Raw genomic sequence first — 26,807 nt, 5'->3', positions numbered from 1 at the left:
TTAAATAAGACAACAATTGTAAAGCACTTAGCACAGTGCCTGGCACATAGTAGATGCTATGTAAATGTTAGCTTTCTAATATGTTTTTTATATTTTTTATGTTGTTATCTAAAATGTTTCATAAATGCTTATTGATTATCATTGTCTAGCTCCCTCTTGCTATTTTTCTATATTCGTAATCTTATCTTTTATACTAAAAATATACATTTTCTTGGGATATGAGTGATAATATATGTATAACCCAATGAAATTGCTTGTCAGCTCAGAGAGTGGAGAGGGAAGAAGGGAGGAAGACAAGAATCATGTAACCATTTAAAGTATATTTTCTTCAGGCCTGTAGACAAAAGAGTGAACAGGAAGAAAGAGGTGTTATCTCTTTCTAAAGATAAGTGATTGACAGATGACTGACCTCAGAGATCTTTTTGTTTCTTTTCTTTTCCCTTGCTTTCCATTTCTTTTCTCTTTTTCCCCTCCTATATTCTCTCCTCTTTCTTTTCCTTTCCTTGTCTTCCTTTCCCTACCCTTCCCTTCTCTTCCTTTTATTTTCTTTATTTTTCTCTTTTTCTTTAAAAATAAAAATTTCTGCCAGCCCTTGGAGCAAAAGCGAAGTAAGCAAAGCTTCCTTTGGAAGTAGTTTTCTCTATCCTCATCTACATCTAAAGAACAGGAAGATTAAAAAAGATTTCAGAGTGCACTCATATTGTACTCTAGACCCTATTTTGCAGTTAATTCAGTTGGGAAAGGCTGGAAAAGTTCATTTGCTCCTCACCACCTTCTCTGTGCCAGACACTCCAATTGTCAGCTGTTTGTTTTCACAAAATTTATCATTGTTTCCTGGAAACCATCAGCCTCAGTTCCCAGGGCAGCTGGTCTCAGCTCTTGGAAAGTTGCTTGGGAGATAGGCCTCTAAAAGGGAAACCTGACTGGTGGTATAGTTTTTAAAGATAAACTGCAAGGGAGCACTGAGATAAAGGCCACATGGGGTAGTGGAAATAACATTGGATTGACAGTCTGAAGATCTGGGATCTTATCGTAGCTCTCTCAGTGTCTTGCTGGGTGACCCTAGATGCCTCCCATAACCTTTGGAAGTTTCAGTCTATATCTCTAAAAGTGAAAGAAGTAGACTAGATGATTCCCAAAGTCCCTGCCAGCTCTCAGATTTTGAGATCGATTCCTATGGGAAAAGTAGATAAATGAATTAATTAAAAAGGCATTTATTAAGTACCATATCTATTCTCTTCTAAGTGCTGGAGAAAGAAATATGAAATCAATCCTTGAACTCAGTGAGCTCACATTCTCATAATAGGAGACAACAGATATAGGGATAAGATAAGCAGGGAAGGGTATTTTGGCTTGAGAAGTCATAGTGATGGTGAGTAGAGCCATAGGGAAATTGACCAACAGGCTCTTTCCAGTGGCAATGGAAGTATTGATTCAATTCTACTTCCCAGAGGAAGTGAGAACAAGGTAGATATATTGTAGGGCAAATGGCAAAGATATGACAAGGAACAATGTAGTGGTTCATGGAGGCCAGATAAACATAGTGAATTCATCAGTCAAGACAGTGTAGGACCCAGAGTGTGAGTCCAGTGCTAGACACATAATAGGAACTCAAAAAGTATTTTATTGTCTGGATCTTATAATTTTAGCTTCCTTACCTATAGCATTACACCTAGAGATTACTATTCAATTCTTTTTAAAATGTAATTTTAGAGGCAGCTGGGTGGTTCAGTGGTTAGAGAGTCAAGCCTGGAGATGGGACATCCTTGGTTCAAATCTGGTCTCAGATGCTTCCTACCTATGTGATCCTGGCAAGTCATTTAATCCCCTCACCACTCTTCTGCCTTGGAACCAATACTTTCTATCATTTCTAAGAGAGAAGATAAGGGTTTACAAGGGGGGGAAAAGAAGAAACCACATCTTAAAGGCTTTTAAATGCTAGTCAGAAAAATCCAGCCCATTCACTTCTAGCCTCCTGTCTGCCTACTGTGCAAGGTGTCCAGTGGAATCTACTTATAAACTTATAAAAGAAGATAATTTACTTATAAAAAAACACCTTAGTCTGGTCATATCTTAACTGATATCTGCTACCGCAGTCAGGTGAAGACGGTATTTTGAAAGCACCTGGCTCTGGTCTTTTTATTTAGAAAGCCCTGTTTCTGTTCACTTACCTACAATGACATTATGCCACTAGTTGTGTCTTCTTTAAGAAAGGATAAAAGATCAAATCTGGCCTCAGACACTTCCTAGCTGTGTGACCCTGGGCAAGTCACTTGACCCCCATTGCCTAGCCCTACTGCTCTTCTGCATTGGAACCAACACACGGTATTGATTCTAAGATAGAAGGTAGAGTTGCCTTTTTTTTTTAAGGAAAAGAAAAAAAGGGGGGGTTGTATATCTTTTGCCTGTTATGGGTTCTTAAAAGTGGGAAATTACTAGCAGCCCATTATTGTTCTTGGATCCACAGCCTTAGTTCCTGAAGTAAGAATTTACCTCTACCTACAAGGAAGTGATGTCCATGTTAATACCCAAGACGGGAAATGTGTGCCCAGAAGATTAGGCTCATTGTGTGTATCTGGACGCTTTCCACCAGCTTTGTTTATGGGACATATTGTTTTTCTGAAGTTGTTTGCTCCTGTGCTTCTTGCTTGCAGATCTCATTGGGCTTTCTTGGCTACAAAGACGATCAGGATTACTGGTAGTCTTGAGTCCTGGCAGGAAGGACCTACTTAAAAGAAGTTCTCAGGGGACTCAGCAAGAGGCTGACAGGACAAAGGTCAAGGATGGCTCACCATCCCATACCCCAAGATTGTGGGGGTGGGTTTTATTCAGTGATTTTGGCTTATTCATTTATTTCTCTGTTTTCCTTTTAAATAAGATCCTCAACTGAGTCTACTTTCCTGGCTCCTTGCTGCTGTAATGTTTTGGGTTGGTTTATATACTCAATGTCAGTTTACCTCTGCACACTTTCATTTGTATTTCTGGAATTTTGATGATGATGACGATGATTTTGTTGTTGCTCTGTCAGGAGCATCAGAAGCCAAATAATATTAGCCTCTGTGTGCCCATTTGGTCCAAATAACTTAACAGATGGTGCCTGAATATTCTGTGGTTAACACCCTCCTCTCAGAAACTTACAGGCATTTCTCTTCGGGTGGTCCCACTTTGTTGTCCCAAGCAGGAGAACTCATTGTCTCTGGCACACTGTTTGTATGCCAACTACTAGCATGTGCTGTTTTATTATTATCCCAGCCACCCACCCTCCCATCCAGACTGTACCATCAACCACATTTACTCCCCACCCTTCCTTAGCCTCCAGTAGCTCTGGGCCACAGCTTAGACAGAAACGAGTACATACAGAAGGGATTAAGTCATCTTCTTGGAATGTCAGGGAACCCCCCCCCCCTTTTTTTTAATAAAACCTTACCTTCCATCTTGGAATCAATACTGTGTATTGGCTCCAAGGCAGAAGAGTGATAAGGGCTGGGCAATGGGGGTTAAGTGACTTGCCCAGGGTCACACAGCTGGGAAGTGTCCGAGGCTAGATTTGAACCTAGGACCTCCCATCTCCAGGCCTGGCTCTCAATCCACTGAACTACCCAGCTGCCCCCCCCCCCTTTTTGTAATGGTGCTAGTCAACTTGTTCTTTTGCTCTGAAGCTTCAGACCCTGTTATGTACATTTTTGACTCCCTTTGAGGGATGGCATGGAACCACCTTGAGTTAGTACAACATAAATCACCTCTCCCCCAACACCAAAAGATTTAAAACTGGAAGGAAGCTTGGAGACCCTCTAATCCATCCCCCGTATATCCCAGAAAGGTACAATGATGATTCTAGGTCACAAAGCAGCAGCAGAGCTGGAATTCAAACCCCGAACATTTGACTCCCAAATGCAGTGATCTTTCTACTATAGCAGGCTACTTCTCCAACAAACTCTCCTTTACTAGCCCATTACTCATTGTCTCTTCTCTCCTCTGAACTTCTGTGGCATTTAAAAGCTTCTATAATGATAACTCATAATTACATAGGGTTTGAAAAGTGCTTTAGAAACATTATGTTGCTTTATCTTCACAATATCCCTGAGAATTAAGTATTATTATTATTATTCTCATTTTAGATGAGGAAAATGAGACAAAGATCAAATGACTTGCCCATGGTTACACAGCTAATAAATGACTCAAACTAGATTTGAACTTATGTCTTCTTTATTCCAGATCTAGCATTCCATCCACTCTGCCACCTATTTTAAAGTACTTTGTACAGTATCTGGGGATATTTCCCCCTAACTAATGGTACAGAGAATGGCCAGTCCATTCAAGTTTTTCAGTGAGTCTGAAGTCCATATAGATGAGTTTACCTTTGATAGTTTGAGGCATTTAATAAAATGTAAGAAAATACTAAGAAAAGTAGCAACAAAGTATTTCTTCTATAAAACCGTACGCTGTCTCACAAGTACGAACAGAATCAATAGGAAACACTTTAAGTAGAGTCTGGCAGAAGCATCGGTGGTCACATAACCTTAGCCATTGTGTGTGCATTTTGGCCCAAATAACTTGGTACCACGTGGGGAACATGCATGGAAGGCACATGCAAGATATATCTATGACCAAGTTGTACACACATATAGGACATACATATGGTCAGGACTGACACATGGAAGGACAATGCTGATATTGACCTGGTCCGACCAGACCTAATTCCCCACTGGCCTTGGAGTCTCTGATGCTCCAGATGGGTGGTTCAGATGAGTTCTTCTTGCCTCTTCTAGCTTCCGACTTAGCTAAAATCTTTGTATATCTCTTTCCAAAGGGAGCAAAGTCACTCTTAGCTTAAAGCCCAACTATTTCTTCATTTCTTCTAGAAAAAAAAGGGAGAAGCCAGTGCCTGAGACTAGCAATAAGCTTCCCTTCAGGTTTCCCACATTAGTCCCTCTAAATTTTGGCTAGAAGATCCCTATTTCCCTAGTGGAAGATTCTCAGTCAGAGAAGCCAAGTTCTTTAGAACAAAGACTAAGTTTCCCCAAACTAGCTAGTCACGAAGTTTGGGGTCTCTGTGGACAGGCTAGCTTATATATATTTCATAATTTTAATGTCTGAAGGCTAGTCTACACTGAAACAGTGTTTTGTGGGTTGGGGTTCTCCAGTTTTCAAACTCTAATCCTCTTCTGTTCTCACAAGTACTGTATGAATGCGTGTGAATTGTCTCCTCCATGCACTCACTCACTCACTCACTAACTCACAAGTCCAGCAAAATAAACTAAGGACCTCCCATCTCCACATTGAGCCACCTCGCTGCCCCCAGACACTGTTTATTATGCTTCTTCCACATTATTCACAGCATATAGCACTGTGTGAAACATTTCATTCAATCACTTAACACATTTATTGAATGATGTGAAAGACACTATTCTAGATGTCTGCTGAGCAGCAAGCATTAGCGCAATTAAAACTTGTTGCTTGATTAGTTGAATATAATATGATCCTTGGGTTCCATGCTGAGTGAGTGGCATTATAAGTTTAGTTCTAACTTTGCAATTAACTAGATGATGATCTGGAGCAGTCCATTTTCCCTTTCTTGGTCTCAGTCTCCTTATCTGTGAAATGAGAGAATTTGGGTAAATGATCTCAATAATGTCTTTCAAATCTAAAGTTTGGTGATTTTGTGAGTCTTGGTAATGCTATATTATAATAAATTCCCATGAAGTTTGGTTTTTTTTTTTTTTGCATTAACTGGACCCCTGGGATGAATTCCAAAGTGAGTTCTATCAAATTCTATATTGTCAAAACTTTAGGACATTAAATTTAATTAATTCACTGCTTTGCAATCCAGTTAAATTTTCAATTAACCTTTGCTAAATACCTACTATGTACTAGAGGTTCTGTGCTACGTACTGGGCAAGATAGAAAAAAAGATCAGTAATCCACGGTCCCTATTTTTAATGATCTTAGATTCTTCTGGCCAGTAACTAAGCCAAATGGAATTTCTGATGCCCTCTTTCTGTTTGTATGGGGGCATTTATTTGGCTTGGGGATTGTCAGGGGGGGAAGGCCTGGGGATCTTCTCCTTCTTCAACCTTGGGAGCAGGAGACTAGGCTCACACTTTTTGTTCTGAGGAAAGTTCTCTTGATTCCTATCTTGAATTTGAGTTAAACATACTGGATTTGATAACTAGCCAAAACTGTATCTGAGGTAAATTTGATTTTCCAAGGAAAAGGGATGATAGCACATAGGACAGTCCTATTGCATATGAAGTTGCACCTGGCGGTAGAGGCTGGAGTAATCACATCCTAAACTTCTGAAAGACTTCAAGGAAAGGCTCAGGAACTGAGATGGCTGGTATACTTCTCCTTTTCAGAATTTCTGGTTTCTGTGACAAAACCCATACTAGTTACATCTCTGTTCTGCCCACATCATCATCATCTCCTCTGGATGACCTCCTTCTGTAAAAAAACAGTGCCTCCCACCACTTTGGTTGACTGTCCTATTTTTTTCTAGCCACTCTGTTAACGCTTCTCTCTTTTCTTAGAGGAAGTATAGTATGCAATGAAGTATACATAAAAGGCTTTGTGAGCCAAGGAACTAGAGGGTTTATTTCTGTCTTTGCCTTGCATGGATGGGATACACGTCTCAGCATGATCTTTGCCCCATGAGCACATATTTAATTTAATTCCCCATCGCCCCCAAATAGTTTTCTGCATGGCTACCATTCAACTGCATTTTCTAATTTGCAGTATTGTTGTTGTTCTTCCCAGGGTGTCCAACTACAATGCTCTATATTAGATTTCATTTTTATTTCCTTCCTTTCCCCACCTCTTTGGAATATGCCAGTTCTTTTTTTTTTTTTTTACGGGTGCAATTTATTCATGTACTTTTTCTCTTTGTAGGTCTGTAACAATTTCGGTTGTCCCCCTTTCATCACCTTGTAATGCCATTCAAGTCATACCCTCACATAATTCATTGCTTGTCCCCCCTTCTCAAAATACTGTATTATAAGAAAAACTATTATAGAAGAAAGTTCGTGCCATAAGAATCATTATTAATTGGCATGTATTTGGAGCAGGAAGGATAAGATGAACACTAGGGTAAAATCAAGCAAGGCCAGGGTTGAGGATGACTTGAGGGTGGAAAATGATAGGGGGAAAAAAAAGAAAACAATAGGGAAGCCTATTGAGTGACTGGAGTATGTGTTTCAGGGAAAGAATTTAAAATAAGAGGAAAGGTAGAAGTTAGGAGGGCTGCTAGATAGTGCAGTGGGTAGAGTGCTGGACCTGGAGTCAGGAAGATTCTGAGTTCAAGTCTAGCCCTAGGCACTTACTAAGTATTTTAGCCTGAACAAGTCACTTAAGCCTGCTTGCCTTGGTTTCCTTATATTGTAAAATAAGCTAGAGAAAGAAATGGCAAACCATTCCAGTATCTTTGCCAAGGGAGTCACAAAGTGTTGGGCATGACCAAAAATGACTAAACAACAGAAGCCATGAGAATAATTAGCATTAATGGGGTTAGGCTAGTCTAGTCCCTGCAAGTTATCAAACCTTTACATAATACTTTAAAGTTTAAAATTACTTTCACACATGTCCTCATTTGATACTCACAACAAATCTGTAAGGGAGATGACACAGGTATGACTATCCCCACTTTACAGTGGAGAATACTGAGGCTTAGTGATGTTTAGTGATTTGTCCATGACCAAAAACTTGTGTAAGACTTGGGATTCAAACCCAGGTCTTCCCAATGTCACTCTCCTCTAGATCTTCTTTCCTCTAGATCACTACAAATATTATAGCAAAACAATTAGTTTGAGGCAACATTATGTAGGATATGGCTATGCTATGAGTTGCTTAAAGCAGTTGTGCTCTTAATCAGTGTCTTGTTAACATTGGGAAATTATAGCTTTAGAGTTAGATAGGATGAGAGGCCAAAATAGGCTGTTGCAAAAGGGGTGCAAATAGGAATAAATGGGATAGAGGTAGGGGTTGCTGCATTAGAGGTAGTGAAACATGTCTTAGTTCTCAGTTCTTAATAACTCTGAGGGCAGGTTTTTCCCTGGTCCTCTTCTTGATTCAAGAATGAGTAATTTTATTGCTTTAGACTCATAAAATGCTAAAGATGAATGGGAACTTAGAGATCATTTAGACTGATCTCCTTGTTTTGTAGATAAGAGAAACTGAGGCTAAAGAAGTTAACTAACCCTCAATGTCACATAGAAAGTTTGTGGTAGAATTAGGACTAGAATTCGGGTCTCTTGACTTTCAGCCCAGATTTTGTTCTATTACAACCCACTATCTTATAGACTAAATCCTGTTCTCTTATAAATTCAGAAAGATTTAGGAAATAACTAAGCACCCTTTCTTTCTTTCCTTTTTTTAAACCCTTACCTTCTATCTTAGAATCAATACTACTATTTCCAAGGCAGAAGTGAAAAGGGCTAGGCAATGGGGATTAAGCAACTTGCCCTGGGTCCCCCAGAGCAAAAGTATCTGAGACCAGATTTGAACCCATGAACTCCTGTCTCTAAATCCACTGAGCCACTTAGCTGCCTCCAGTACCCTTTCTTTCTCATATCCAGAGGCAGCATGATAAATGGGTCACATTCTAGGTCAAACCATGACCCCTATTTTTCTATAAAGTATAGACTATTTTATCTCACTATTAAAGGGAAAGTCTGTACAAAACACCTCTTTTGCTTATAACTTAGAATTTTAAAGAATTGCTAGCAGGCCAGAGAAAAGTAAAATACTTGATCATAGTTACACAGAACATAAGTAATAGAGGCAAGGCTTGAATTCAGGTCGTCCTGACACCAGATCTATAGGTTGGTCTGTCTAACTATTAAGCTATCCTTACTGAACAATTAAAGCAATGCTATAATGAGGTAGTACTTTATTTCCATTTCCCCCTGGATGGCCTGCAAATGAAGAATAAATAAATTTTTTCTCAGGCTGTCCCTTAACAGTAGGCCTTTCTTTGCTTGCTCTCAGGAAAACCCGATTTCAAACCTCTTACTTCCTGCAATGCTTCTATTAAATCTCTGCTTTATTCCCCTTTTCCAATCTCTCCATTCCCTTTCCCTCCTATGTTTTCGAGAGTACACCTTTATTTTCCAATTCCTATGCCCACTCATGCTCAGTGAATTTCCACCCAAGATTAGCAGCTTACCAGGAGCCAGGAACAGTTCTGCATGTTCAGGGTTGAATGACCAGAAGTTTTGAATCATCAAAGCTGGCTTCATATTTTCCTTTGTTTAGTTCAGGTGTGTGTGTGTGTGTGTGTGTGTGTGTGTGTGTGTGTGTGTGTGTGTTAGTAGTGCTTGTTCCCAGTTCATTTCAGGGAGATATTTTCTGTTTTTCCCTCCTTTCATAACAGAATTCACAGAAATTCAAGGCATGAAAATGAAAGGAATGCTTCACTAAAATAATGACACCATTATTCACCAAAATAATGAAACATAAAATCCAATAAATGTGGAAGATTAGGTTGTTTTTTATGGGATTTTTTTCTTCATTCAATTTTTTATTTTAATAACAAATTACCACATAAGTTTTCCAAAGTCACAGGATCCATATTGTCTCCCCCCCCCCCCTTTCTTCCCTTCCCCTTCCCAGACCTGCCAAGAAATTCAATCTGGGTTATATATGTATTAGGAAGATTAGATTTTTACGGTAAAGGAGAACAAGATTAATTCAAATCTATGACATATTAAGCATTTATTCTTTCAAGTTTAAAAAAATGCATTAATCTTTTAGCTTCTAGAAAGAAGAAAAAAAGATTATTCCATTTAATTTTTTTTATTAATTTATTTTTTTATTTAGTCATTTCCAAACATTATTCACTGGAGACAAAGATTATTTTCTTTTCCTCCCCCCCCCCCCATAGCTGACGTGCGATTCCACTGGGTATCATATATGTTCTTGATTTGAACCCATTTCCATGTTGTTGGTATTTGCATTAGAGTGTTCATTTAGAGTCTCTCCTCAGACATGTCCCCTTAACCCCTGAAGTCAAGTAGTTGCTTTTCCTCAGTGTTTTTACTCCCACAGTTTTTCCTCTGAATATGGATACTGTTCTTTCTCATCCATCCCTCCGGGTTGTTCAGGATCACTGCATTGCCATTAATGGAAAAGTCCATTAAATTCAATTATGCCACAGTGTGTCAGTCTCTGTGTACAATGTTCTCCTGGTTCTGCTCCTCTCACTCTGCATCACTTCCTGGAGGTTGTTCCAGTCTCTATGGAATTCCTCTACTTTATTATTCCTTTTAGCACAGCAGTATTCCATCACCAACATATACCACAATTTGTTCAGCCATTCCCCAATTGATGGGCATCCCCTCATTTTCCAATTTTTGGCCACCACAAAGAGCACAGCTATGAATATTTTTGTACAAGTCTTTTAATTTATTTTTATTGTTAAGTTAGAGAAGCAAAAGTCTGTTACATTGAGTTTATGCTATACTCCAAGGCGAGCAATGTAGGTTTTTGTTGGTTTGCTCAGAATAGAAAGAAAGAGTGCAAAATGCATTCAGAAGGGAAAAAAAATTGAAGTGAGGGAGAATTACTCAGAAAACCTTATTTTTTCTTATTCTATCCATGAACCACAGGTTTGTAGGGTCTATGAGTCCTTTCTCTTTATACAAATGTAGCAAAATAAACTAGGCAAGATTTATACCCTATAGCAGTGATGGTGAACCTTTTAGAGACCATGTGCCCAATCTCCCACCCCCACCCCCACCTTACCTTAGATAGGAGAGGGAATAGCCTGAGTTTTCAGCTAAGGGGCTTGAGTAAGTGCTTCCATTAAGTTGTTGGGCAGAGAGGAGGGGAAGCGTGGTGGAGAGAGGGAAGGATTCAACTCCACCCAAGTAACTAACTTTGGTGGGGGATGGTTCATGTGCCCACAGAGAGGTCTCTGTATGCCATCTTTGGCACATGTGTCATAGGTTCAAAATAATACTCCTATAGTATTCATAAGAAAGTTAATAAGCATTAATGCCCATTATGTACCAGGCACTAAACAAAGCACTGAGAATAAAAAGAAAGGTAAAAGACAGTGCTTGTCCTCAAGGAACTCACAGTCTAATGGGGGAGAGAACTTCCAAACAACTACATATAAGCAAACAAACTAGATATAGGATGAATAGAAGATAACAGAAAAGGCAATGGAATTAAGAAGAACTGGGAAAGATTTCCTATAGAAGGTAGAACCTGAAGTAGGCCTTTATCTCTAACTTAGTTAGAGATGAAGAAGTAGAGCATTCCAGGTATGAGAACGGTATGAGAGTTGAGATATGGTGTGCCTTGTTCAAGGAACAGCAAAGAAGCCTGTTTTACTGGCTCAAATAGTACATAGGAAGATGCAGTATAAGGTGTAAAAAGGCTAGTTAAAATGTAGGTGGGAGCAGGGGAAAGCCCTTGTGATGGAGTTTATAAGAATTAAAAATTTAGGTCTTATGCTAAATATTAAAGTTCTAAAGTAATATTGTGGTCACTGATTTAAAAATATTACAGCTTAAGTCAAAATGACTTTTAGCAACTTTGTTTACAAAGAGGTAGAAAGAGTGAAAGTGGGGCAATGTAGATAAAGAGACTGATTCTAATAAGCCTACCAGGCTTTCTCTTGAGAAGCCAGCCCCATCAGGGCTTCCCCAAGGCTCTACCAATGCAACCTCCTCCAGAAAAGGAAGGAATCTCTGGAACGAAAGGAAGGCAAGCTATTCACCCAGCAAGTCGACATAGGATACAGGGAAAGAGTCTCCTCCTTCAGTCCAGATCACCAATACAGAGTCTCCAAAGACAAACTCCAAAGGACAAGAAGTTCAAAGGAGAAGTCTCTTGGACAGGAAGTTCAGGACTTTTTATAGTCCCTTTTCCACATCACTTCCTGTCCCTTCCCCACTTTACAGGAACCAATCACAATCTTTCAATTTGCCTGGCACTGCCCAGGGGCAGGACAGTGGCCTCTGGAGTTGTCACCCACTCTGGCAAGTGACTTGTGAACTCTCATACTTAGTGACTACTAAGGTACCAAGTAGGGGTACCTAATTTTTGATTAACTTAAAATAGACAAGGGGAAAGTTAATCCTATCTTCACAACTTTGAACTTCAGAGGATTTTATATTTTATTCTAGAGGCTAGAGGGAGCAACTGGAATACTCTGGGTGACAGAGTCAGAACTGTGCTTTAGGACAATCACAAGCATGACCAGCAGACCTTTATAGTTGTACAGGTATGGGAAATTTAGGACCTTAACTCCAGGGTAGTTGCAGTATGAAAGGAGGGTATATTCAAGAGATGTAAATCAATGAAATTTTGTAACAAATTGCATATGGAGTGAGTGATCCATAGTTAACAGATGATGATACCCGAGTTTTGAGCCTAAGGGACTAGGAGGATTGGTGTCTTTGGAAATAATAAGAACTTGAGGAAGGAAGGTTTGGAAGAAAGAGGAATAAGTCAGTTTTTAATATATTGAGTATAAAATTTCTATAAGATATGAAGTTCTAGATTTCTAATTGGCACCTGGAGATGTAAGACTAGAAGTCAGCAGAGAGGTTAGTGCTGGGCAAATAGATTTGAGAACCATCAACATAAAGATAATAACTGAATCCATTAGAGATGAGACCATCAAATAAAGTATACAGAGAAGAGGACCCAAGACAGAGAGAGCTCTCTAGGATACTCATAGTTTGTAGGCATGATCTGGGTAAAGATCCAACAAAGGAGACTGAGAAGGTCTGATAGGTCAGAGGATAACCAGATGTCCAGAAAACCTAGAGAAAAGAGAATATCAAGGAAAAGAAGGTGATTGACAGTGTTAAGGGCTATAGAGAGGTTAAGAAGGATGGGGTGGGGCTGGGTGGCTGAGTGGATTGAGAGATGGGAGATCCTGCATTGAAATCTTACCTCAGGCATTTCCTAGCTATGTGACCCTGGGCAAGTCACTTGACCCCCATTGCCTAGCCTTTATCACTTCTGCCTTGCAACCAATACCTAGCATTGATTCATGAATACTGAGAAAAGGTCACTGGATTTGGCAATTTAGAGATCATTCTTAACTTTGGAGGAAATTAATTGAATGCTGAGTTTGGAAGCCAGACTGTAGAGAATCAAGAAGAAAGTGAGAGTAGAGGAAGAGGAAGCATATTTTGTAGATAACCTAAAGTTGTTTAGCTACAAAAGAGAGGGGAGATATGGACTGATAGTTATCAGAGGTGTAAAGATCAGGTAAGGTTTTTTGAAGATGAGGGAGACACAGACATGTTTATAAGCAATATGGAAGCAGTCAGCCAGACAAGGAGAGAATAAAGGGAAAGATGGGAGATGGCAGAGGAGACAATTTACTAGAGAAGATGGAGTGGAATGTTACCACTTGTGCAGGTTTACTTTGGTAAGGAGAAGAGGGAAGGTCTATGAGACAGGCAAGAAGGAGGAAATTGTTATAGAAGTGATCTAAGAATTATGAGATAAGGAAGGGGAGAATTGGGAGCTCTCAGTCAGTGGTCTCATTCTTTTTTTAGTGATATGAGGCAAGATTCTCCCCTGAAAGGGTTGGGAGGAAGGAGAGTCACCAGAGGTTTAAGAAGAAATTAAAAGGTTCAGAAGAGCCACTGTAGTCAGTGGAATAGTGAGTTAATCAGTGTTTACTTAGCAACTTTGAGGGGTTGTATGGTTCAGTAGACAGAGTTCCAGGTCTGGAATCAGGAAGTCAAATTCAAATCTGGCCTTGGACACTTACTAGCTTTGTGACTCTGGGAAAGTCACTACCCTGTTTGCCTCAGTTCCTCATCTGTAAAATGAGTCAGAGAAGGAAATGGCCAACTACTCACCAAGAGTTCTCATGAGGAGTTGGACATAACTGAATCACAGAATCACATTACAAGAAGCTTTGAGCATCCAGTTGAAATTAAATAACATGAACTTGTAGGGGAGCCATTGAGGGTGAGTGCATGATTTTCTCTACCTTTGTTCAATAGCACATGTGTAGGAGAAAAGGATGTGGACGGTAGGAGTAATCCAAGGCTGAGGCTTAGCAAGACAGCCAGTGATGATAAAGATTCAAAAGAATAAGAGTGTAAAGTTATACTGGTTCACTGAGGGGTCAATGTGGAAAAAGAAAGAAGGCATGGGTTGTGCAGGGTTGATGGCCTCGGAGAGAACTAAGGAATAAGGGATTAGAGGTTACCATATAGATTCAGAACAGAGTTTGATATTGGAAGGCAAAGAGAGCCAAGATATTGTAATTAAAGGAATCTCAGACTTCTTAAGCATGGAGATAGTAGTGCATTTGTATGTCATGGCAAGATCAAGAATATGAATATCTTTATATGTGGCTAAGGTAGAATGAAGGAATAGGTCTTGGGAAATAAATTGAGGAACTGGGAGATGAAGGTATTTAAGGAAGTCTTGGCTTTTTGAAGTATGCTAGTATGAAGGCAGGCATTGATAGAAAAAGACTACTCAAGTCATTGAGAAAGGTCTACATTTAGCATGCCACCTCCTGACAAAGCTCTGTACTCAGTGCTGTGGGGATAGATATTAAAGACCCTCAAGTTGATAGCCATCTAGTGGAAACAACATCCGATCAGCTAGAAATTTAAATTCAACATTTTTTATTTTACTTTTTAAAAGTCTCCTTACTTTTTTGTTTTATTAAAAATGCTTTTGTTCTTATATCAGTTATTTAATCATAATCTCTTGGCTCAGTAAGCACACTGGGCTGGAGTTAGGAAGATCTGAGTTTAAATCCTGTCTAAGATATTTACTAGATATGTTACTCTGCACCATTCATTCTACCTCTGTTTGCCTTAATCCACTGGGGAAGGAAATGGCAAACCACCTGAGTATCAATGGGGCATGAAAAGTCTGACACAGCTGAAAAGCAAAGTTATGTATATGTTTTCTTGGTTCTTCTTCTTTTGGTCTGTAATAACTCAAGTCTTGCCATATTTTTCTTCTCAATAATATTCCATTACACTTATACTCTATTATTATCTATGAGGTTTTGTATGCATATGTGTGTAATGTGGAAAAATTCACTAAGTGATAGAAAACAAGGAATCTTGCTCCCAATCTTCTGGTTCTTACTCATCTTGTCCAGTCACTCTCCTTCTCATACCCTGACCTGGCAAGACCTGCTGTCTAGCCAGCACCCTTAACTCTACCTGTCCAGAAGTCTTTTTCTCCATAGGCATGGGGGGTGGGGGGGGGAGAGGAGATGTCAGTGTACCTAGCAGTTCATCCCCTTCCAGAGAGCAAGTTCAATTGGCTCACTTCATCCAAGGAAACACTCTGCATTCAGTTTTTATCCTACTTTACAAAGTTTGTTTTAAAAATACACATTTTTTAAAAGAAGTAATATTCTCTTTTATCTACCTCTGAAATTGCTCTACCTCCCTCCCCCCAAAGAGTAGAGACAGAATCCTGTTGATATAGAGGATGTGCACTTGCTATTCCTTTCTGAATATTGTGCCAATCACTGTTCCTCTTCTGCAGCAACTTGTTCACAAATAATGAAGCATGAAAACTATGTAGTCAGTACTGAAAATAATTAAAATGAAATTATATATGTAACTTTAAAGAAAAGAACATTTTAAAGATATGCTCTATTGGACCAAACAGAGGAGAGGGTATGATTCAAGTATTTCATTTACCGATAACTATTTTACTGAATGCAACTTCAGCAGCAACCTATGGCTCAAACACAGTCTTCTTAGGGCATCTGATGGTCTCATATGACTACTGAAAGCTCTGGTAGCCATACAATAGCAGCATCTCCCAAATTCTTGTTTCTGACAGTCTTTCAGCTGAACTCAAAGAACAAATCAAGCACTCAGTCTCTCACCTCACTTCTTTTTTTTTTAATATATTTTATTTGATCATTTCCAAGCATTATTCATTAAAGACATAGATCATTTTCTTTTCCTCCCCCCCACCCCCCATAGCCGACGCGTAAATCCACTGGGCATTACATGTTTTCTTGATTTGAACCCATTGCTTTGTTGATAATATTTGCATTAGAGTTCATTTAGAGTCTCTCCTCTGTCATGTCCCCTCAACCGCTGTATTCAGGCAGTTGCTTTTCCTCGGTGTTTCCACTCCCATAGTTTATCCTTTGCTTATGAATAGTGTTTTTTTCTCCTGGATCCCTGCAAATTGTTCAGGGACATTACACCGCCATTAATGGAGATGTCCATTACGTTCGATTATACCACAGTGTATTAGTCTCTGTGTACAATGTTCTCCTGGTTCTGCTCCTCTCGCTCTGCATCACTTCCTGGAGGTTGTTCCAGTCTCCATGGAATTCCTCCACTTTATTATTCCTTTGAGCACAATAGTATTCCATCACCAACATATACCACAATTTGCTCAGCCATTCCCCAATTGATGGGCATCCCCTCGTTTTCCAGTTTTGGGCCACCACAAAGAGCGCAGCTATGAATATTTTTGTACAAGTCTTTTTGTCCATTATCTCTTGGGGGTACAGACCCAGCAGTGCTATGGCTGGATCAAAGGGTAGATATTCTTTTGTCGCCCTTTGGGCATAGTTCCAAATTGCCCTCCAGAATGGTTGGATCAGTTCACAACTCCACCAGCAATGAATTAATGTCCCTACTTTGCCACATCCCCTCCAGCATTCATTACTTTCCTTTGCTGTTATGTTAGCCAATCTGCTGGGTGTGCGGTGATACCTCAGAGTTGTTTTGATTTGCATCTCTCTGATTATAAGAGATTTAGAACACTTCTTCATGTGCTTGTTAATAGTTTTGATTTCTTTATCTGAGAACTGCCTATCCATGTCCCTTGCCCATTTATCAATTGGAGAATGGCTTGATTTTTTGTACAATTGATTTAGCTCTTTATAAATATGAGTAATTAAACCTTTGTCAGAGGTTTCTATGAAGATTTTTTCCCAATTTGTTGTTTCCCTTCTGATTTTAGTTACATTGGTTTTGTTTGTACAAAAGCTTTTTAGTTTGATGTAGTCAAAATTATTTATTTTACATTTTGTGATTCTTTCTATATCTTGCTTGGTTTTAAAGCCTTTCCCCTCCCAAAGGTCTGACATGTATACTATTCTGTGTTTACCCAATTTACTTATGGTTTCCTTCTTTATGTTTAAGTCACTCACCCATTTTGAATTTATCTTGGTGTAGGGTGTGAGGTGTTGATCTATTCCTAGTCTTTCCCACACTGTCTTCCAATTTTCCCAGCAGTTTTTATCGAATAGTGGATTTTTGTCCCCAAAGCTGGGATCTTTGGGTTTATCATAGACTGTCTTGCTGAGGTCGCTTTCCCCCAGTCTATTCCACTGATCTTCCTTTCTGTTTCTTAGCCAGTACCAAATTGTTTTGATGACTGCTGCTTTGTAATATAGTTTAAGGTCAGGGACTGCAAGGCCCCCATCATATGTGGTTTTTTTCATTATTTCCCTGGATATCCTTGATCTTTTGTTCTTCCAAATGAACTTTGTTATGGTTTTTTCTAAATCAGTGAAGAAGTTCTCACCTCACTTCTTGCTGAAGATCTTCTCCAGGAAAGGGGAGGTAGATTGGGAGGAATGATACTATCCCTTTAAGATACAATATATTTTTAGTATGTGGATTATGAGGCTGACAAATTTCCTTCTTGACCTGCAGAAATTTATTTCTATTGGCCTATAACAGGGACTATACATTCACTTGTCACAATTTGTTCAGCCATTCCCCAATTAATGGGCACTTATTTAAAAAAATATATTGGTTGATATGGGGCTTTTCTTTCTGACATTGATCTCCTTACAAGTCCTTCCCCTACAACAGTGGAATCTCTGCATCACAGAAAATGAGAAATTTAGTGTTTTTCTCACATTATTCCAACTGCTTTATAGAATAATTGGACCAATTCATAACACCATCATATATTACATATTATTATAATATATATTATATATTATACATATTAACATGTCTCTCTTCCAATAGCCCCTCCCTCCAACACTAATGGTTTGTATTTTAGAATTTTTGCCAGTTTAAGAAGTGTAAAGTAAAATGTTGGAGTTGTCTTAATCTGAATTTCTATTATAAGTATTTGGAGCATTTTATCTTAGAATCATAGATAGTTTGTGTTATTTTTTTTTCTTTTGAAAACTTTCTGTTTATATCTTTTAACTAGGTAATGGGGAATGGTTCTGTCTTACATATATCTTGGGCATCAGGTTTTAATCTGAAATACTTGCTGAGCTACTGTATTTGTTTGCTGGGGGGGGGGTTACCACTCTTCTGCCTTGCAACCAATACACAGTATTGATTCCAAGACAGAAGGTAAGGATTTAAAAAAAAAAAAGTAGGACATAGCTGTGGGGATAAGGAAGAGGTTTTTGGAAAGGTGGATAGAATTAAAATTAAAAGGTAAGGAGGAAGGGATAAAGGAGGGACCTTTGGAAAGGTGGGCCAATTTGGAATTAGGAGGGCAGAGGGAGGAATTAAGGGAGGATTTTTGAGAAAGGATGTGAATTGGAGAAGTATTAGTCAAAGTAATTTGGACATCTGAGAAGGGATATGGCAGAAAGAAAGGAAGAAGGGGACAAACAGTAAGAAGGAGGAATAGAGAAGATTGAAACATATAGCTAGTAACTGATGTTGAGTGTTAATGGAATGGATTTACCAATAGGAAGAAAATGGAAAGCAGAAAGGATAAAAAAAAAAGGACCTGACTATGTGTTGCTTACAAGAAGCACACTGCAAATGAGAGAAACACATAGAGTGACAGTGACAACCAAGAGCAAAATACTCTATGTCTCTGCTGATCCAGAGAAGGCAGAAGCAATAGTCATGATTTGTGGCAGAGTTGGGGTTCAAATGGAAATTCCCAAGGCAACAGAAATATTATTGGTAGATTCATAGCATTGTTTCAAATCACTATAATTATCTCTACTATGTAAAGCATTAATCCTGTCAGTAAAATTCCTCAGTCAAGAAGTCCCTATTTAAGATGTTTCCATATTGCTTAAAAGACTTTTTTCTGGTTGACAGATTTTCATGGATTAACAGAGTTGGAAAAGACATTCAAAACCATTTAGTTTGGTTCCTGCATTTTATACATGAGGAAACTCAGGTCTTGTGACTTAAGGTCACAACCGGTTTAGGAAGTGGGGAAGCCAGGATTTTCACCATGCTTACCGACTTCAAATTCAGTGCTCTTTTTACTAAAACACCTTGCCTCCTAGGTCCCTAGAAAAACATACCAGGTAGTCTCTTGTATAAATGCTACAACTACTTTTCTATTTCTATGCTTTAAGTTCAGTATGATTCAATTCAACAGCTAGATACTAGGGATACAAAAAAGGGGGGGCATCCTTGAATTTCTTGCAAAGTTAGTATTCCTATGGGGAGAAACAGTATGTCTAAAACAAGTGTAATAGAGGGTGTGATCCCTCGCGGATTACTTACCTTACTCTTCTTCCTATGCTAATTTTTCTATTCTATTTGTTATACCCCCTCCCCAAATAACCAACCTTAGCTTAACCTATACCTGAGCTCCACTTAAACATATTCTAAGCTGAGATCTAGCTGTGGGGAAATGGGTATGGGTTGAGTTTGTAAGATAAAGTTTCTTGTACAGGGTAACAATTTCTTTTGGGGTTTTAACAATGTTTATAACAATAGATAGTGTGCAATGAAACATATAACTATTAAATAACAGTAACTTTCTTATACCTTATATTACTAATGCTTGTTTGCAATGTAATACTTTTTATAACATCTAAATATCTGCTATTCCTATGGATTATTCTCTCCCTAATGCTATCGGAGCTTCCCTGTTCTCCCTCGCTATTCTTTCCCTGTCTGTTATGGGTTAATATGTTAGTACTGTACTATCCTAAGTTAGCTGAATAGCACATTAGAACTTTACACATGTACACATATGTTTCCTATACAGACATCACATATAATACATACATGTTATATATGTATATATACATATGCTCTGTTTTGAAGTCATCTAGACAGAAAGACTATTATCCCTTCTTGCCTGTATGAATTCCACTAGAGAATTATTTACATATATACAATTTTCTATGGGCTGTTCTTATTTACGAAGCAGCCCCTAAGATCAGTGTGATTTTTGTCTTTGTATACTAAGGATGTTGTGTGGATGCATACACTTACTACTCTTTTGGATTTCCTTTTCTCATGTTGCATGATGCATTAGATCATCTTCTGCCTTCTTATGTAGGTTTTATGTGAATGTGGATGTAATTCCCTAAGTGTGATGTTAATGAGTATGGCAATTTAATCTTACGTGACCCTTTAATGGAAGTTCATTTCCCATAATGTCCTTGATTGAAAGTTCTTTTCTTGATGTGAAAGTTCATTTGCAGTCTGTTGGTGTTGATTGGAGTTCTCTCAGGTCCTGATCTCTTCTCCTTTACTGGAAGCCTTCTTGTCTGTTGTTTCATATTCATTGTCGATCTCTGTCGTCTGGTTACCGGAACATATAGGATCATGCTTGTGGGTAAGATTGTTTTGCTGATGCGTACATGTGTGTAAGAATGATTCTGTATCATGTGTGTGCTAGTGAGAATTCTTTGTAAAGATTGTGTTTTCTTCATGAATGAGTGTGTACTAAGTTTTTGTGTCATGCTGTGCTTTTCTACAAAGGTGTTTTTGTGAGATGGAGAATTCTATGTCTGTCTTTCCTTGTATGTGTAGTGTATCATACTAATTAATATTCACTGTCATTTGGGCTTTCAGCATTCAGTATTTCTTCTGCAATTGCCTGTGCATCTTCTGTTGGCATATGGGTTTGCTGATCTTGTTTTAAGGGCAATTCTCATTTTTCCTGGTGCATTTTTGTCTGTATGGAATCTGGGGCTGTTTCTATACTCTCTTCTGGTATTTTGCTGTGAGCACAGTGATGTTTTATGTGAGAAGCATGGTAACATGGATCTTTTCCTATTACTTTTTATTGATATTGGAGTAGTGAGAGCCACCTCAAATGGGCCATTCCATCTGGGTTCTGTAGGTGTTTCTTTGGTGAAGTTTTTCACATACACTTTATCTCCTGGCTTGATGCTGTGCAGTGAGAAATCTAATGGTACCCACTGTACTAATAATCCTAGTCTTCTCAATTCTTCCAGCCTATCTTGAATTTCTGTTATATAGGTGTGTAATTGACATTCTCCTCCTAGGATGGATATGTACAATGGTTTAGTGGTCTTTCCATGCCATAAGGGTTGTCCAAAAAGTATCTCATAAGGGGAGATATGCAAGGTTTGGTTCTCAGATAAAATAGAACTAGTAGAAGGATTTCTGTCCACTTCAGATGGGTTTGTACACAGATAGTGGTTTTTAGTTCATTATTCATCCTTTCCACTTGTCCTGGAGCTCTCTGGTCTGTAAACATTATGTAGACTGCCTTTTATTCCCAGACTTTTATAGACTTGTTGCAAAATTTGTGCTGTAAAGTGGCTTCCCCTGTCCAAGTCAATGATGTCTGGAATGCCATTCCTAGGAATTCTTTTAACAATGTTCTCACTACCATGGCTGTGTTGTTTTTTTTTTAGTTGGATATGCCTCTATCCAAAGTGTGAGTCAATCTACAATCACTAAAGCATACTTGTACCCCCTGTCACTTGGCATGTTAATATAGTCTATTTGCAAACATTGGAAGGGTGTGTATGCTAATGGTCTCCCTCCCAACACTTTGCACTTGAAATGACCTTGATTGAACTTTCTACATATGTCACATGCCCAACTCTTATAGCATTAGTGGATATCCCTGGGGCTGCCCAAAAGCAATGAATTTTGTGGAGCAAGGATTGCACTCCATAGTGGCCTTTGGAGTGTATCACATTGCACAGATGTTGATATAGTCTTTCAGGCAGGATAGGCTTTCCTCCTTCTGCTATCCATGTTCCTTTGACTAGTCTGGCCCTGAGTTGTTTTTGCCATGATTGAATGTCTTCCAAATTGTATGCTTGAGTTATATTTTTCTTATCAACCAGAGAGAGATTCAGAACACAAATGGGACCAAATCTAGCATTGAATTTCGTGGTCACATCTACCCTATGATTTCCCTGGGATATTTCATCTTTGCTAGTAGTGTCTGCTCTGCATTGTATCACCACCATTTCTTTTGGCAATTCCATTGCTGCTAAGAGTTGGGATATCAGATCTCTGTATGCTATCTTCTTCCTAGCTGTCCTGATAAATCCCCTATTCTTCCATGTTTGTCCGTTTGAGTGTAACATGGAAAAAACATATTTTGGAATCTGTGGAATCCTTTTGCCTTTTGCCAATTCTAGCGCTTTTGTGAGGGCTTTGAGTTCTATACCTTGGGCACTGACATGGCTGGGTAGTGGCACATTCCAGATTATTCTGTGATTTTTCACTATAGCTGCTCCCATGATCCTTTTTCCTCTGTACACATATGAAGACCCATCAGAAAATAATTGCATGTTGGGGTTGTTAAGTGGTGTATCCCTTAGATCTTCTCTGGTCTTATGTACTGTTTCTACAGCTTGGGTGCATTAGTGTCCTAATGGCAAATCTGGTATCAATGTTGCTGGATTTAATGGAGCACATCTGTGTAAGGTGAAGTTATCATTCCCTAGCAAAATGATCTCATACTAGGATAACCTTGCTGGCATGAATGCATGCATATTCTGTGATTTTAGAAGTTTTTCAAGCTGATGTGCAGAATATACATGAAGTTTGCATCCAAGCACTAACTCATTTGCTTTCTTGACCATGAGAGCAGCTGTGGCTATGCTCCACAGGCAATGCATCATGCCTTTTACTACAGCATCTAGGATTGCACTATAATAAGCAATAGGTCTTAAATGCAATCCTAAATATTGGGCTAACACTCCAGAGGTTATTCCTTGTTTTTGGTGGACATAGAGATGAAAATCTTTATCATAGTTAGGTATGCCAAGGGCTGGAGCTATTAGAATTGCTTGTTTCAAGTTAGATAATGCATGGAGGTGTTCTTTTGTTGGTTTCAAGGTTCTTCAGCATCATTCTTAGTTAAATCTGTGAGGTATTTGGAGATGTTGGAATATCCTATGATATATTGTCATGAGAACCCTGCCATCCCAAGGAATGCCCTAAGTTGTTTTTTGGTTTGGGGGTTTCCTAGCTTCTGTATATCAGCTATTCTCTTGCTGAAGATTTTTCTAGTGCCCTTCTCTAGGATAAAGCCTAGATATTCAATTTTTGAAGAACCCACTGTAGCTTTTTCTTTGAAACCTTGAGCCCTCTCTTATATAGGTCTATTAACAATCTCTGAGTCTTCCAGACATATTTTGGGGTCAGGAGATGCAAGAAGCAGATCATTAACATAATGCACTAGTTTGCTATGTTTGAACTTTATGGATTCCAGGCCTCTTTATAGGTAGAGATTTAAGGGGTCAAGTGAAAGAAGAAAAAAGTGAACTAAGAAAATTGGAATTAGAGAGAGCATTCACAAATAGGGGGAATCAAAGAACAAATAGTTCCTGGACTCAGTCTTAGAGGAAAAGTAAGAAAGATGGAAATGTAGACGTGCATTCCAGAAAAGGAGGATGGTTTGGGGGAATATATGAAGGTGGGAAGTGGAATCTTAATATGAGAGTTTTTCTAATACAGTTTGTTCCTTTTTTTAACAGTATTTTTGCTTTAAAAATCATGTTATATATTTATTATATTTTTCTCCCTACTTTTTGGTATGGTTAGTTGGAGGAGCTAAATGAGTCTCTTAAAAGCACCAAATCAGACATGAGACATTGTACATTTTAGGAGGAGGTAGAAGCAGAAGGGCTACTTCCTCCCTTATCTTTGGGAGGTAGAATCAAAAGGATGCCAACTAACTGGTTAGGGGAGATGAGGGAGATGTCTAATTCAGAGACGACTGAGATTATAAAACTGGGTCACTAAAAGGATGGAGATACTCTCTCCCCCCAAAAGAAGTATGTTATTTTGGAAGAGAGGTGGTTTAAGAGGAAAGATTTCTATTTTGGGCATGTTTAGTTTGGAATGCTGATCAAACATAAGTAGAGAGGCAAAATAGGGTTTGCAGTAAGAAACTATACTTGAAGAGGAATATTATTGTTGGCTATATAATAGGGGTAGCTAGATGGCTCAGTGGATAGAGTATTAGACCTGGAGTTAGGAAGAACTGAGTTCAAATCTGGCCTTAGATACTTATTAGCTATGTGTCTCTGAGTAAGTCACTTAAACCTCTTTGACTCAGTTTCCTTCTCTGCAAAATGAGCTAGAGAATGAAATGGCAAATCACTCTAGTATCTTTGCCAAGAAAACCCCATGGACAGTATTGGTATGCAATGGTTCTGTATAGTTGAAAATCTGTTACCCTAAAAAAGAACTACATTTCTCATGAGCCCACTGACTTCCTGTCATTGTGTACTTCCTGTAGACAGGGGATATTAGGTGGGGACATGGAGGGTCCTGCCTCTTTACTTCCTGTCCCGAGTTTGGTGGTGGTAAGGCGGACATTTGAACTGACTGATCAGCCATGGGCATATGGTCTTTATTTTGTATCCTCTGTATTCCTTGATTTCTAATGATCATTAATAAATCTCCAAAAATATAATGTTTTTATTATTAAGATTTAATTTTAATTTTTGTAGCCCGTGAGGTCATGAAGTGTCAGACTTGACTGAACAACTGAGCAAGAACAACATATAATAGGGAAGATTATAATTGAAACCATGGGAGCATTTGAGATTACCAACAGAGAAATTATAGAAGAAGAGAGCTTAGTATCTTGAGAGACATCTAGGCTTAGGGGATAGGAGACAGAGGATAATTCTTCAAAGGAGATTGAAATGAAATAGAGAAATAGGAGAAGAATCAAGATAGAATAATACCACGAAAGTCAAAGAATAAGAGGAACTCAGACTGGTCAGCAGTGTGAGAAACTTTAGAAAGGTTAGTGAGAAATGAAGAAAGACCTTTATAGCTATCATTCAAGAAACCACTGGCTAAAGTGGATTTTTGGAATGATAGGGTTGGAAGCTAGATTATAAGAGACTGAGAAATGTATGAGTGGTGAGGAAACAGAGGAAGCAAACTCTTCAATAGCAAGAAGCTCCCATTAAACACCTTCTATGTGCCAGTCACTGTGCTATGTGCTAGGTATATAAAAGCATAAATGAAATGGTTCCTACCCTCAAGGAATTTATGTTGGAGTGGGGGTGAGGAGAAATATATATACACAGATAAGTAAATGCAAAATAAATAAAAGTACATATAAAGTAGATAGAGATGGCACTAGCAGCTAAGGATAGGTTTTCTTGTAGGAGATGTCTCTTTCATAGAATTTTGAAGGAAGCTAAGGATTACATGAGTTGGAAATGAAGAGAGAGGTCATTCCACGCATAAGGGATAGCCTATACCAATAATGTTGAACCTATGGCATGGGTGCCAAAGATGACATGCAGAACACTCTCTGTGAGCATGCACCACCCCCGCCCTTGAGTTTGTTACTAGAAAGGCAGAGGGACTTGGGTGGTGCTGCTCCCTTCTCCCTCTCCACTGTGCCTGACAAAAATTTTTCCACATCATCTGCCCCTCTTCCCAGTAGCCCAATGGAAGCCCACAGAGGATAGGGAGGGCAGCTCACAGGTGGCAGAGCTGGAGTGGAGTGGAGCTCTCAGGCCACACCTCTTCCCCTCTCTATATGCACTGAGGACACCTCACCTAACCAGCAGCTCAATGGGAGCACTTCCTCCCTCCCCTGTGTAGGGTAAGGGGAGGGGCAAGTTATATCCGGCACTCAGTGGGGAAGATGGGCATGGCCACTTGGTCTGAGGAAATGGAGCAAGGGCAGGGCCTGGCACTCCATCTCCAAAAGGTTCAAAGGTGGAATGTTTTATAAGGATGACATTGAGCAAGCCAATTTGGCTGGAACTCTTTCAAAGAATTTGTCATTGAAAGGGGGGAGAGACTTAGAATGATAGCTAAAGGTCACAGAAGGGGTCAAGTGGAAGTTTTTAAAATATGGGGTTGATTAAAGCTCATTTATGGAGAAGGATCTGATAGAGAGAATGATTTCATAGGGAGAATGAAGAGAAAAAGAGACTATCTCTGAATCATAGGGATTATGGAAATAGGAGGTGGGAATTTACTGATCATAGGACAGGGGAAGTACCAGATCATCTAGTTTTGTGATGCTGAACCTATGGCATACATGCCAAAGACAGCAAGCAGAGACCTCTTTATGGGCACCTTGCAACCTCCACCCCCACCCCAGCTGCTCCCTTACCCCTCTCCTGCCCACCTCTGCCTCCCTGCCCCTCTTCGTGTACTTCCTCCCCTAAGCAGAGTGCTCAGACCTCTCCCCTCCTTTTCTCTCTCTCCTGTCTGGGACTAGGGACTACAGGAGAGTATGGGGGGGGGGGGGCGGAGTCCTGTCCCACCATCAGCCTTGGCCCTACCCTCTAAAAGATACCAAATTTCATTCCTTCCTTCCCTTCTTGTCACTATTCTGGGGGGTTGTGGTGATCCCATTCCCCAAAGGCTAACTGCACTCCCTCTGCCCCCTGCTTGCACCCCCAACATGGGTTTCAGCTCTATAGGCAGCCCCATACCTAGCACTGTGACTGTGTCACTGATGCACCATTGTTATTCAAATATGACCAGCCTAAAAGGCACTTAGGTTAAATCTCTATGACAGAGCAGAGCAGAGGCCTTGTGGGGCTGCATTTGAATCAGACTTAACAAGGACATGCACCCCATGTAGTAATAAGAAGCAGCCTTCCCCCAGCCTTTCCCCCCACCTTCCCTGTCCTACTAGTCTTCTCTAGCCTAGGGAAGCCCCAGGGCGTT

General features: G+C 39.4%; 1 protein-coding gene across 1 annotated transcript in view; it reads left to right on the top strand.

Moving 5' to 3' along the window:
* MRTFB (myocardin related transcription factor B) overlaps window positions 1-26,807 on the top strand; it is a 396,134-nt gene that overhangs the window by 33,911 nt on the left and 335,416 nt on the right. The window lies entirely within an intron of this gene.

This window comes from Monodelphis domestica, chromosome 7, assembly GCF_027887165.1.
Source record: "Monodelphis domestica isolate mMonDom1 chromosome 7, mMonDom1.pri, whole genome shotgun sequence".
Classification (NCBI taxonomy): domain Eukaryota; kingdom Metazoa; phylum Chordata; class Mammalia; order Didelphimorphia; family Didelphidae; genus Monodelphis; species Monodelphis domestica.
This window is presented reverse-complemented; position numbering and strand designations above follow the sequence as displayed.